At 46.6% G+C, this 12,509-nt stretch overlaps 1 protein-coding gene across 5 annotated transcripts in view; it reads right to left on the minus strand.

Annotated features, from left to right (window-relative positions):
* Window positions 1–9,391, minus strand: part of WSCD2 (WSC domain containing 2) — a 141,454-nt gene extending 132,063 nt beyond the window's left edge. Inside the window, exons 1-3 of one of the 5 annotated variants that reach the window (XM_043975091.1) lie at window positions 9,188–9,387; window positions 8,247–8,371; window positions 6,377–6,565 (exon numbers count right to left, since the gene is read on the minus strand). The gene's annotated coding sequence lies outside the window, so the exon portion shown is untranslated. Of the gene's footprint in view, window positions 1–6,082; window positions 6,178–6,376; window positions 6,566–8,246; window positions 8,372–9,187 lie in introns of those variants that run through there. The other 4 variants (XM_043975092.1, XM_043975093.1, XM_043975089.1 and 1 more) reach the window with 4 other exon arrangements.
* Between the last annotated feature and the right edge of the window lie 3,118 nt (window positions 9,392–12,509).

Genomic DNA, 12,509 nt, shown 5'->3' on the forward strand with positions numbered 1-12,509 from the left:
TTGTGATGAGGAAAGTGGGTCCTCTCTCCATGATAATTTCTCCCCTCAAGAATAGATGCAGGGAAAAAAGGAAAAAGGGGCAGCTAGGTGGCACAGTGGATAAAGCACTGGCCCTGGATTCAGGAGGACCTGAATTCAAATCCAGCCTCAAATACTTGACACCTACTAGCTGTGTGACCCTGGGCAAGTCACTTAACCCTTATTGCCCAGCAAAAAAAAATAAAAAAAGAATAGATGCAGATGGGCTGGAAGCATGTCTGGCATCGCTTTGGGGTTCATGGTTCCAGCTTTCTCCATCAGGGTCTGAGAAGCTCTGTAACTCATAGGATCATGTCCTAGCACAGAAGACTAGAAAGAGATTGGTTGACCCAGAGGGCATGACTAGGACTGTATTCAGAGACTTACAAACAAAGAGGGAAGGACCTCGGGAAGAGAAGTCATATGGATGCCTACTATGCAGTGTTGAAGACATGGGGCATAGTGGCAAGAACACTGACTTTGGAGTCAGGACCTAGCCTGACCACCTATGATGCTTGTAATGGTGGCCAAGTTACTTAACACCTCTGGGTCTCCATTTCCTCCTCTTTAAAAGAATGAGGTTAGAGGAAGTAATCCCTTTCAGTTCTTAGAAGCTAAGATTGCCCAAAGGAGCCATCTGTGAAAAATACCCACATGCAATGTGGCAACATTCCACTCAGCTCCTGATGCAGAGGTGGGCATGACCCAGAGTACTTTGCCTATAACTCTTCCTTGTCCCTATAGCACACCACCTCGGATCATAAAATTGAATATATATGCCCTATCTCTCCCCATCCCTAGTAGAGGGCTGCACCTGGAATCAAGAAGACCTAAATTCAAATCTAGCCTCAGACACTTACTAGCTGTGTGATCCTGGCTAAGTCACTTAACTTCTGTCTCAGTTTCCTCCTTTGTATGATGGAGAGAGTAATAGCACCTCCCTCCCAGGGTTGTTGTGAAGATCAAATGAGAAAATATTTGTAAAGTGCTTAGCACTGTTCGCAGTATATAATAAGTTCTCTATAAATTTTGGCTGTTTCAATTATTATTAGAATTAGCATTATTGTCATAACAATAAACCCTTTGAAGTCAGGGACTGTCATTTTTATAGATAAAAATCTATAAGGATCTTTGCAAACCTTAAAGTACTATGTAAATGCTAGTGATTATTATTGAGTCCAACCCACAAAGAAAAGGAATCTCCACTATGACAAACCAACAAATTGCTATTGAGCCTTTGCTTGGAGCCTCCCAGTGAGAATTTGGCAAATACTCAGCATGACATCTTGTTCATACATTCTGGGGGTGGGGTAGGATAGGACCCATGATTTCATTACTTCAGAGAGTTCCCAGTGTGAGCACTTAGAGTCCACAACACAACCAAATTAAATTGGAAGATGGTCTTATCACAATGACAATGGGGCAGCTAGGTGGCGCTGTAGTGCCCAGAGCGCCAGGCCTGGAATCAGGAACACCTGAGTTCAAATCCAATCTCAGACACTTACTAGCTGTGTGACCCTGGGCAAGTCACTTCACCTTGTTGGCCTCAGTTTCCTCATCTGTCAAATGAGCTGGAGAAGGAGATGGCAAACCGCTCCAGTATCTTTGCCAAGAAAACCCTAAATGGGGTCATGAAGAGACTGAAGTGACTAAACAACTACTCTTATTGCAATATAATTTAAATAATCACTTCCAGTTTCTTCTGATTTTGGCACCAATTCACTGTGTGATCTTGGACAAATCACTTGGCCTCTCTTGGTCTCAATGTCCCCATCTGTCCAAAGGCAAGATCGGACTATACATTCTCTTAGCTCCCTTCTTTCTGTAATGTTATGTCTTCTATGATTCCAAAGTTCCTTTGAAAGCTAACATTCTATGTTGTGTTTGTCTATGCTGGTATTCCATGTTCTAAGGCACTTCAAAGCTCTGACATTCTATGGTCTATAAGAGCCATCAAGGTCCTGTAAATTCTCTGTTCTAAGGTCCCTCTCAACTCTGACATTCCATGTTCTAAGGGTCCTCCCATCTCTGACATTCCCTGTTCCAAGGCTCCTCACAGCTCTGACATTCCATGTTATAAGGTTCCTCCTAGCTCTGACACTCTGTTTCAGGGTCCTTTTCTAGCTCCGAAATTCTGTGATTCTCATTATTCCTTAGGTTAGCTGTCATTTTCAGAAGCTGTCTAATCAGCTCTTTAAAAACTCTTGCCATGAGAACACATCTTAATACTTTAATGAGCTCTAAATAAAAACCTTATTGGGGATCCTTCCCTGATTGGACCCATGACCTCTCCCTTGCCTTTCCCCAGACTCCCCACATCCAGCTAGGAACCTGAGAGCCACCGATAAGAGACAATTGTCTTCTTTTACCCTTGATTTATTTATTTAAGGAAAACAAGTTTCTCCTAATTAGAAACACTAATGTCAAGATGTTTTACTGACTCCCAGGCTGCCTATTTTCAGATGTTCTGCCTAAAATTATACCTGAGCTTTGAACATCTGTAGGTTTATTCAGCAACTCCCAGCAAATGGAGGTTTCTGTTGAGAGGTTTGTGTGATTGGGGAGGAAGGGAAGATAAAGGAGGGAGGAAAGGAGCTGTGTCCCCTTTTAATAAGGCCAGGGAGAGGGGAAGAGAGGAAAGCTCTGGAATACATGAGGCACTGTAGGATTGCAAGACAGCAGCTCTTTGGGAAAAATTAACTGGCTGAAAAAAAGAAAGGACGAAAAAACACCCAACCAACCATTCTGGAGCAGTCATCAATTCCGATCCAGCTCTATGCAACCCTTCAGAAAATGAGCCAACGAAGAGAGGCAGTCTACTTAGTGGAAGAGCATATTGGAAGGATGGATTTAAAGTGATGACCCTTCTGACCCCTGTCTTGGTCTCTCACACACATAGGCAAAGACACACATACACACTCATTCACACTGAATCCTATAGAAGGAAAATGACCACATTTTCTGTGTTTTGTTTAGGCTAGACTGATAGATTGAGAGCTGGGAAAGACCTTCGGGGCCATGGAGTCCAATCCCTCTTGCTACAGATGAGGAAACTGAGGCCCCAAAAGGCAATTTGCCCAGGGTTACACAGTTAGAAGGGGTCAGAGGTAGGACCAAAACCTGCTTCCTCATTCTGGGTCCAGTTCCCTATCCAAGAACTCTGTCGGGGAAGCCCTGATTTCAGGAGAACCTGAGTTCAAATTCAACCTCAGACACTTGACACTAGCTGTGTGACCCTGGGCAAGTCACTTAACCTTCATTGCCCCACAAAAAAAGAACTATCAGGGACAACTTTATTAAATTATTAATACATGCATAATCCATATCAGGGAATAGGGGAAGGAGAAGGAGGGAGGAATAGAATTTGGAATTCAGTAACATTTTAAAAAATGTTTAAAATGGTTTTTACATGAATTGGGAAAAATAAATTATTATTAAGAAATTAAATAAAATTTAATTTAATAAATAATAAAATTTAAGGGAGGCGACGTGGGGCCAAGTGGCCTTCTGTTTGACAAACACAATTTACCAAGCACTGACTGATCCTCACCTGGTCTCCATTCCCAGGTCAATGAATTGCCTGGGGTTGGCCAGACTTTGTCAATTCTCTGGTTTTTGGATCTTCAAACTATCCCCTCCCAGAAACCTCTGGGTTCCCAGGCTTACTTCTTGGACTTTAGCTTATTATACAAAAGGCTCTTTTGCATTGGATAGGTTCTATCTGTGAGAAACTTAGTCTTCCCAGATGCAATCTCTTCCCTCTCTGTTCTGTTACCCCCTATATAAACCCTGTCCCCAGTCCTCATCTTTAGACATTCTCGGCATCTGCTATGAAATGCCTCGAGCTGCAACTGATTAAAGACCTTAATTTTGTTATATTGATTTTTAAAATTAATTTTCAGGTTAACATGTTCATCAAAATTCTCACCTCAGACAAGATGCATGGAACACTGGGCCTAGGGGCATGAAGATTTCAGTTCAAATTCTGCCTAAGACACTTCCTAGCTGTGTGACCCTGAACAAGTCCCTTCATCTCTCTCGGTCTCAGCTTCCCCTTCTGTAAAATACAGATGATAATGGCACCTACTTCATATTTGTGAAGCACTTTGCAAACCTTAAAGATAGCAATTGCTGTTGTTATTTCATTGTGTTCAGAAACAAACATGAAATTCGAAGGTCCATATTTAGAGATTTAATAAGGGTTCAGTATCAGGTAAGTCTTAGCACAGTGCCTGGAACATAGTAGACACTATATAAATGCTTATTTCTCATCCCCATAAGAGAAAAGGAGACCTTAATATACTTACACACACACACACACACACACAGAGCTACCATCCAAGCAGAGGACCAGTGCTATCTCTTATCCCAGACCCCTAGTTAAACAACATTTTCTTTCTAGAAATTACATTGTTTGAAGGTCCATCTCACCTCAGACATTCTCTGTTTAAAGGTCTTGTCAAGCTCTGACATTTAATGTCCCATGTTCTCTCCATTAGAAAGTAACCTCTTTGAGGTCCAGGATCCTTTTGGGGTTTTTGTCTTATTATCTTCCTCACCTGGAACAGGGCATGCTCCCTTCCCATGCACCCACCACCCCCTGTTAAACTAGGACCAATATAACTCAGCAACTTAGAGTCTTCTGAAATAACCAGTAAGCTAATGGTTAGCCATAGTCATGGAGACTGTATGAGTCAAGGGTGGGACTCAAACCCAGGTCTTCCCAGCACCAAGGTCAGCTCTCTATGGTCTAAGCCTCCTTCCCTCTTCAGTGCTGGATAAATAGGTGGTACAGTGGATAGAGTGTCAGGTCTGAAGTCAGGAAGACCCATGTTTATGAGTCCAAATCCAGCCTCAGACACTTCCTGGCTGTGTGACCTTGGGCAAGTCACTTAATCCTGTTTGCCTCAATTTCCTTATTGGTAAAATGAGTTGGAAATGGCAAACCATCCCAGTATCTTTGTTAAGAAAACCCCAAATGGGGTCACAAAGAGTTGGACATTGCTGAAATGTCTGAACAACAACTGGATTGAATCCCATTCTATTGCTATTTAGTGGTGTCTGAGTCTTTGGGACCCCATTTGGAATTTCCTTGGCAAAAGTACTAGAGTGGTTTGCCATTTCCTTCTCCAGCTTATTTTACAGATGAGGAAACTAAGGCAAACAGGGTGAAGTGATTCGCACAGGGTCACACAGCTAGTAAGTGTCTGAGGCTGGATTTGAATGCAGAAGACAAGTGTTTCTGACTCCAGGCACAGCATTCTATCCACTGTGACACCTAGCTGCCCCAAATCCCACTCTAACTAGAAAGAAATTTTTTTCCAAGATGGGAGAGGTGAACCCCAAACTTCCCTATCTCTACAAGGCTTCTACTATCTTCCCTAGCGGCTCCAAGTCAGTCAAGCTTCCCTACCCCTACGTTCAGAGTTGCTATCTTTGAAGCCCATAGTTTGGGAAAGGACCCCATATCCTTAGCTCTTCAGGATCCCAGCTTTCATTTCCTCCAGCACTACTAAGCTGACGAAGCTTCCTTCTAACAGCAGTGCTGTGAGGCAGGAAACACAAATGGTACCATTCCCATTTGCAGACAGGGATAGGAAAGCATCGTGGCTGAAAAGAGCAGATCCCGGGGTCTGGATGACCTAGGTTCAAAGTATCGTGAAAGGAACTCAGAGGACATATAGTTCCAACTCCCTCATTTTACAGATGGGGAAGCTGGGACCAGAGAGTTTAGGTGACTTGCCCAAGATCATGCATCCAGACTGGGCTAACCTTACCCTGACTGTTTTGCCCCTTACCATAGTGACATTGGAGCTCTCATCCGCCCCGCCCCCCCCCCCCTGTTGCTTTTTGGCTTGCAGGCTCTTTCTGTCTCTAATATTCCTTCTCCAGCCTGGGAATAACAAGCTTCACTCACTAGCATTGGGCAAAGCAGTCAGGGAAAATCTTTCTGCACAAACGAGCAACAGGGATGGCTGACAACACAAAGCCACCGAGTCTTTCCACCTGGCTCCCAGGGAGGCACCCCCACCCCCACCAGCCAAAGCCATCGGAGACAGCCTACCTCCACCTCACGTTGTCATGGCGACCCAGCAGCTGGCTGGGTGCTTCCAGCTTTCCCACTCTCTCACAGCTGGCTTCCTTCACTGCCCATTGGGGCTCCCCACTCAGGGATTTATAAGGAGCTGGGGTGGGTGGAGCCTTCGGGGATAAGGCCATTGGGCAAGGGAGGAGGCAGGACTGCCAGATTACCTCACCTGTGCTATGGGTAGAGCTGGCTTAGCCATGCAGGGCCCCAGCAGGACAGCAGGTGCTGTGGCGCGAGCGTGGAAAAGCCCATCTGGAAAATTGTACTCACCCCTGCCTAAGCCGTGGCTGCTGAATGGAATCATAGAACATCAGAGTTGGCAAGAACCTTAGAACAGAGAGTGCAGGAGATGGCAAGAACCTTAGAACGGAAGATAGCAGAGCTGGGTTGGCCCTTAGAACACCAAATATTAGGTCTGGGAGGACCCTCAGGACACAGGATGTCAGGGCTAGGTAGGTCCTGAGAATAGAGAATGTCAAGGCTGAGAATGGCTCAGTCCCTCGAAGGGACTTTAGAAAACAGTATGGAATGTCAGAAATGGACGATGCCTTAAAACATAATGTCTGAGGTGAGAGGGACCTTAGAATAGTGAGTATTAAAAGAGTGTTGGAAAATCAGGACCTTGGAGACTTCATCCATGTGTCAGATGAGGAAACTGAGGCATGGAGCAGTTGAGTGACTTGCCCAAGACCCAACTGGCTTGTGGCAGAAGCTGAGCAAGAGCCTGGCTCCCTCAACTCTCAGTCGAGTGCTGATATAACTTGATTGTGCTGTCTGGGATTTGTGTCTGCCTTGGACACCTGGCCTTCTAGAAATAACTCTGAGGTTGGCCCCTTCTAGGGTGGCCCTGCCAGTTCCAGGGTGGTGGTCATCCCCCACCCCCTGGCTTTGAAGGAATGCCCCCTGTGGCCTGTCTAGAGGCCAGAATGGGATTGTTTTCTCAGGCAAACTATAGGACACAATCACCCCTCTTCATTCAGGGCCAGCATGGGATTGGGGGGAGGTCTAGTTAACATTTCCAGTGGCTTGGCAGAAAATCAACCCCACTCTATTTCAGAGCCTCTCCCCATGTTGTCACGGAGTGGCCCACAGGAGGATGGGAAAGCAAAGTCTACTTGAGTTAGAACTCCAGGAATGAGCCAAGGGCTTCAGGAGAGAGCACTTCAGTGAGGAGCATGGGGCAGAAAAGATGTTTGCATGTGCTTAAGGCATCCATCTTGCTAGGTTCTAGCCTCTGGCTAGACTAACACATTGGCCGATGGTCCCCCATGGCTCCCAGCCACAGTGCGGCAAGGAGTAGGGGTGAGCCAGTGTAGGTTGGGTCAGGAGGGTGGCTTAGGGCTCTCACAAGAGATTGGGGGGATGAGAACATGGATTCAAATTCTTGCTTTCCCACTTCCTAGCTGTGTGACCATGGGCAAGTCACTATATCTCTTTCAGCTTCAATTTCCTCATCTATAAAATGACAGGGATGAAATAGACTGCCTTTAAGGTCCCATTTAGCCCTAAATCAACGATCCTAACATCTTTAAAATGGGGTGGTGGTAGGGCAGCTAGGTGGCACAGTGGGTAAAGCACTGGCCCTGGATTCAGGAGGACCTGAGTTCAAATCCAGCTCAAACACGTGACATTTACTAGCTGTGTGACCCTGGGCATGTCACTTAACCCTCATTGCCCCGCAAAAAGAAAAAAATGGGGTGGTGGACTAGATGACCTCCAAGGCTCCTTCTAGCACTCAATCTATGCTTCGGTGGTTATCACTCCGGGCCTCAGTTTCCCCATATGTAAAATGAAGGAAATAGACTCTATGGTCTCTGGCGTCCCTTCCTATTCCAGATCTAGGATCCTTTGTTATGGGTTCTCAAGATGAAACTGCCACATGTTGGGTGGTGGCCCACCCACCTTCAAACTACTACCCCCATCCCGGCCCTTCATTTGCAAAAAAGTTTGGCCTTCTCTGGTTCTGACCTTCTCCCGCCTCAACTCCAATGAGGAGTCTGCCCTGAAGTCTCTTTGAGCCTCAATTTCCTTTTTTTTTTTTTTCTCAAACTAGGGGATTTAACTAGATGCTATGCTAGGGAAGGTCCTCTTGCAATTCTACAAAATCCCTTCCCTTAGAGGGTGAGGGATGAGACTATACCTTGAGCCCTTTGATTGAATCTTCTCATTGCTGGCAAACTTCCACCCTTTCCTCTCCCCCAGTAGCTATGTTGTGTACACGCAAGGAGCCAGCAGGATCTTTGGAGACTCTCAGCTGTTTGGGCTCTGAACGAACAATGAGTGGGTTTCATGAGAAAGGAGGAGCAGAGATTTGGTTGTTTTTCACCCCTTGATCTACAACACCCCCAGCCCAACACACGCACGCTCACACAACAACCATGTTAGCAGTCCCCAGTTTCATCTAATCTTAAAATCTCTTATATTTAATTTTCTGTACTGGTAGAAAACAGGACGGCAGTGACCATACCCAGCCTCCTCCCCAACCTACCCCAAATCCTGCCTGGCTCATCGTCTTGGAAGGTCTCATCTCCAGAAATCTCATCCCATTATCGACCACAAACTTGAGAAAAAATTATTACTTTCTCCCCTCCCCTGAGCCTCCCAGACAACCCCTATCATATCCCTTTCTGGGGCTTTTAACAAGTGAAACTGAAAGGATCCATTTATCCTTTATGACACCGTTCCTTTTGAAAAATAAGGTCTCTAAAGCTGTCCGACTTGCCCTCGGATAAAGAGCCGGGTTCCACGCAGCAGAGAAACACCCTCCATGCCTGCCCACAGTCAGAGCTCTGCTCTGCTCCAAATGCCACTTCATTTTCCCCTGGGGAAGTGAAAGTTTCTCCCTGAACCTGTTCAGGTCTGCCTGTCACCTTCCCCAAGCCATCCCTGACTAATAATGAACCAATGGCTCGGTTCCCCCACCCCCATGGTGGGGGGAGGGTGTTGCCTGGAGATGCAATTCCAGCTCGTTGGGATGAAATCCTCAGTTCTTCAAATCTTACTTTGGTCCCTTTGGCTCTTGCCCACCCTCACCTCTATCTTTCAGTTTTCCACCCCCCCCCTCCTCCTTTGCCCTGTTACCTGTGGGGTCGCCAGGAGCTTGCCAACTCTTGCCAGTAGCTGTGGCAGGGAGCTTGGCCAGTGTCTCCCCCTCAGCGCCGGAGCCCAGCCGGGCTCTCCGCGGTGCCCCGAGCTCCTTCCAGGTCTAAGATTGCTGCAATCGCACGGAGGAGATCCGTGTGTGTGTGTGTGTGTGTGTGTGTGTGTGTGTGTGTGTGTGTGTGTGTGTGTGTGTACGCGCGTATGCGTATGTGTGCAATTATGTGTGTTTAAAAAAAAAAAAAGCAAGCTCTCCCCCAGCTGAGCTCACTGTTATTTTCTCTGCCCAGGCGAGAAGCCGCAGGGGGAGGAAAAGTAAGTGTGGGGAGCAGCGGAGGTGGGGTGGGGGGCCTGCGCCCCCCAATGCAGCAGCAGCAGCAGCGGCAGTGGCAGCAGCGCCCGAGCCCCTCCAGCCAGATTGGCTATAGCGGTGACCGCAGCAGCCTTCCACTCACTCACGCAGCCGAGGCTGGCCAGGGGGCAGTGCCCGTGCCCATCCCGGGCAGCCAGCCGCCCGCTAGGGATGCAGCCCGTGCCACCGATCGGGGGCCCGAGGGCTGGGCAGGGGGCGCGGGCCGTGGGAGCCACGCAGGAGGCGGAGGCTGGAGCCCAGCTACTGATGCTCCGGGAGCCTCACGGGCTCTCCCTTAGTTAACATCTCTATCGGGCTGCCTGGGCTCGGCTCGGCTCGGCTCGGGCTCGGCTCCGCTCTCTTCTCGGCTGCTGCTGCTGCTGCTGCTGCAGCTCCCTGCGCTGCCCCTCTATTCAGCAGGCCCACAGCACTGCCTGCCGCTTAACTCCTTAAAGGCTGGCTTTTCGGTCGGGGAAAGCTCCGGGCTCGGAGCTCGCTCGGGAGGTGGGGGCGTGGGGGTCCTGGGCAGCTCCCGGCTGCTGCGAACCAGGCTGGGGGGCGCAAGACGGGATGCCCAAGGAAGGCACCGACAGCCAGAGTCTGGCCGGGAAGGCCCTTGGGGAACGTCCCCCACTCCCACCCCCACCCCGTACCCTCCAGGACCTTCCCACGTGGGAAATCTGAGTCAGTCTTCCCCACACCCCCACCAAGAGATCTTCTCTAATGTTCCCCACCTCAGCTAACCCCCCCACGAAGAATGATTCCGCTATGTCTGTATGTATCTACGCATACATGCATACACAACATATACACACACCTGTATATTTATATCTATACACAGATTTATATGTATATATTTATGTTGCTAGTTATGCCTTGTCTCACAGAACAATTTTCTATGCTTCAGAAGTACCCTATACGATTAGGAGATATCAGATGGTGCTTCCTGGGAGCAGGGACTATTTTTTTCCTTTTTTTTTTTTTTGTAAAATTTATTTACTTAGAATTTTCTCCACTTTACTTTGGTTCCAAATCTCATCCTTCCTCCCTATCTCCCCCCCTTAAGAACTCAAGAAATTAAATATAAGTTATACATGTGCAGTCGTGCAAAAACATAGCAGACAAAAAAAAACACTTTAGAAAAAGGAGCTAACAACCACAAAGTATACTTCCATCGGTATTCAGGTACTATCAGTTCTTTCTCTGTAGGTGGATTGCATTTTTCACAGGTCCTTCAGAGTTGTCCTGGATCATTGCATTGCTGCAAATAACCAAGCCATTTGCAGCAGACCATCTTACAATATTGCTGTTATTTTGTATACAGTACATTTCACTTTGCATCAGTTCAGGTAAGTCTTTCCACATTTTTCTGATAGCATCTTACTCTTTCTTTTTTTTTTTTTTTAATAGTAAACTATATTTATATAGCACTTTAAAGGAAGTCCCTTTTTTCTGTAACTCCAGTACTTGTCCCAGTGCCTGGCACACAGCAGGCACTTAATTAATACTTGTCGACTGACTGATGCAGACCCACTATCATTCCAGAGACAGCTGTGGTACAATAGAGCATTGATTCTCTCCTGGGTGGATCTGGATTCAAGTCCTGCCTCTGACAGTTGCTACCAGTTTGACCTTGGACATATGGCTTCACTTTGCTGGTTCCTTCTTCGGCTCTAGAGCAGGAGGAGGTCTCAACCTTTCTGGGTGTGTGCTAGATGCCTTTGGCAGCCTGCTGATGCCCATTGCACCCCTTCTTAGCATAACGCTTGTGAGAAAATTATTAATAATAGTGTTTGCTGAGAGAGCTGGGCCTGATCTTTCTTAAGGTCAGCCCAGAGTCAGGAAGTTACCTCACTCAAAACCACACCTACCTGTGCATCCAGTGAGCCAATAGATTTGAGCGATACTAGCCAATTAGCTTTGAACAATGTTTATGGGTGGGCTCTGATCCTGCCTTCAGCAAGCTTGCAGAGACACTCTTTTTTTAGTGAGGGAACTGGGTGAGTGTAGACACAACCCTCTGGGGTTCCCCATTTTTTATCTTCTCTAGGCTTTCCTATTTTTCAGAGCCATGTACGCTCTCTTTACTAATATTTAATATACTTTAATAAATGCTTAATGCCCCCAAACTGGTGCAGAGCCACTAATTTCTAAGTAACAAATATATTAGAAACCCCAGCTAATTTTCCCTACACTTGGGACAGTAATAGGGTCACACATTTAATTTTACTCGTAACATGCTTTTATTTATTTATTTGTTTTTTGCTTTTTTGCGGGGCAATGGGGGTTAAGTGACTTGCCCAGGATTACACGGAACTCCTGAATCCAGGGCCACTGCTTTATCCACTGCGCCACCTAGCTGCCCCCTGTAACATGCTTTTTTTTTTTTTTTTTAGTGAGGCAATTGGGGTTAAGTGACTTGCCCAGGGTCACACAGCTAGTAAGTGTTAGGTGTCTGAGGCCTGATTTGAACTCAGGTCCTCCTGAATCCAGGGCCGGTCCTCTATCCACTGCACCACCTAGCTGCCCCTGTAACATGCTTTTAAATGTACTAAGTACAGAGCATTACAAAGGAAACAAATTATATTAAAATCACTATCAACATTAAAACAAACAAACAAAACCAAACCAATTTAGGTACTCCAGGCTAAGAAACCCTAAATTCTAGACTTAGTATCCTATGATCTGTCAAATGGGATGGAGAAAATATGAAAAGAGTTCTAGCTTTGGAGACAGGAGAATAGGTTTCAAACCTGTGCTACAGGATCCTGGACAAGTCACTTCACTACCTTTGCCTCAGTTTCTTCTTCTTCTTCTTCTTCTTCTTCTTCTTCTTCTTCTTCTTCTTCTTCTTCTTCTTCTTCTTCTTCTTCTTCTTCTTCTTCTTCTTCCTCCTCCTCCTCCTCCTCCTCCTCCTCCTCCTCCTCCTCCTCCTTCTCCTCCTCCTCCTCC

The sequence above is a fragment of the Dromiciops gliroides genome, chromosome 1 (assembly GCF_019393635.1).
Source record: "Dromiciops gliroides isolate mDroGli1 chromosome 1, mDroGli1.pri, whole genome shotgun sequence".
In the NCBI taxonomy this organism is placed as follows: Eukaryota; Metazoa; Chordata; class Mammalia; order Microbiotheria; family Microbiotheriidae; genus Dromiciops; species Dromiciops gliroides.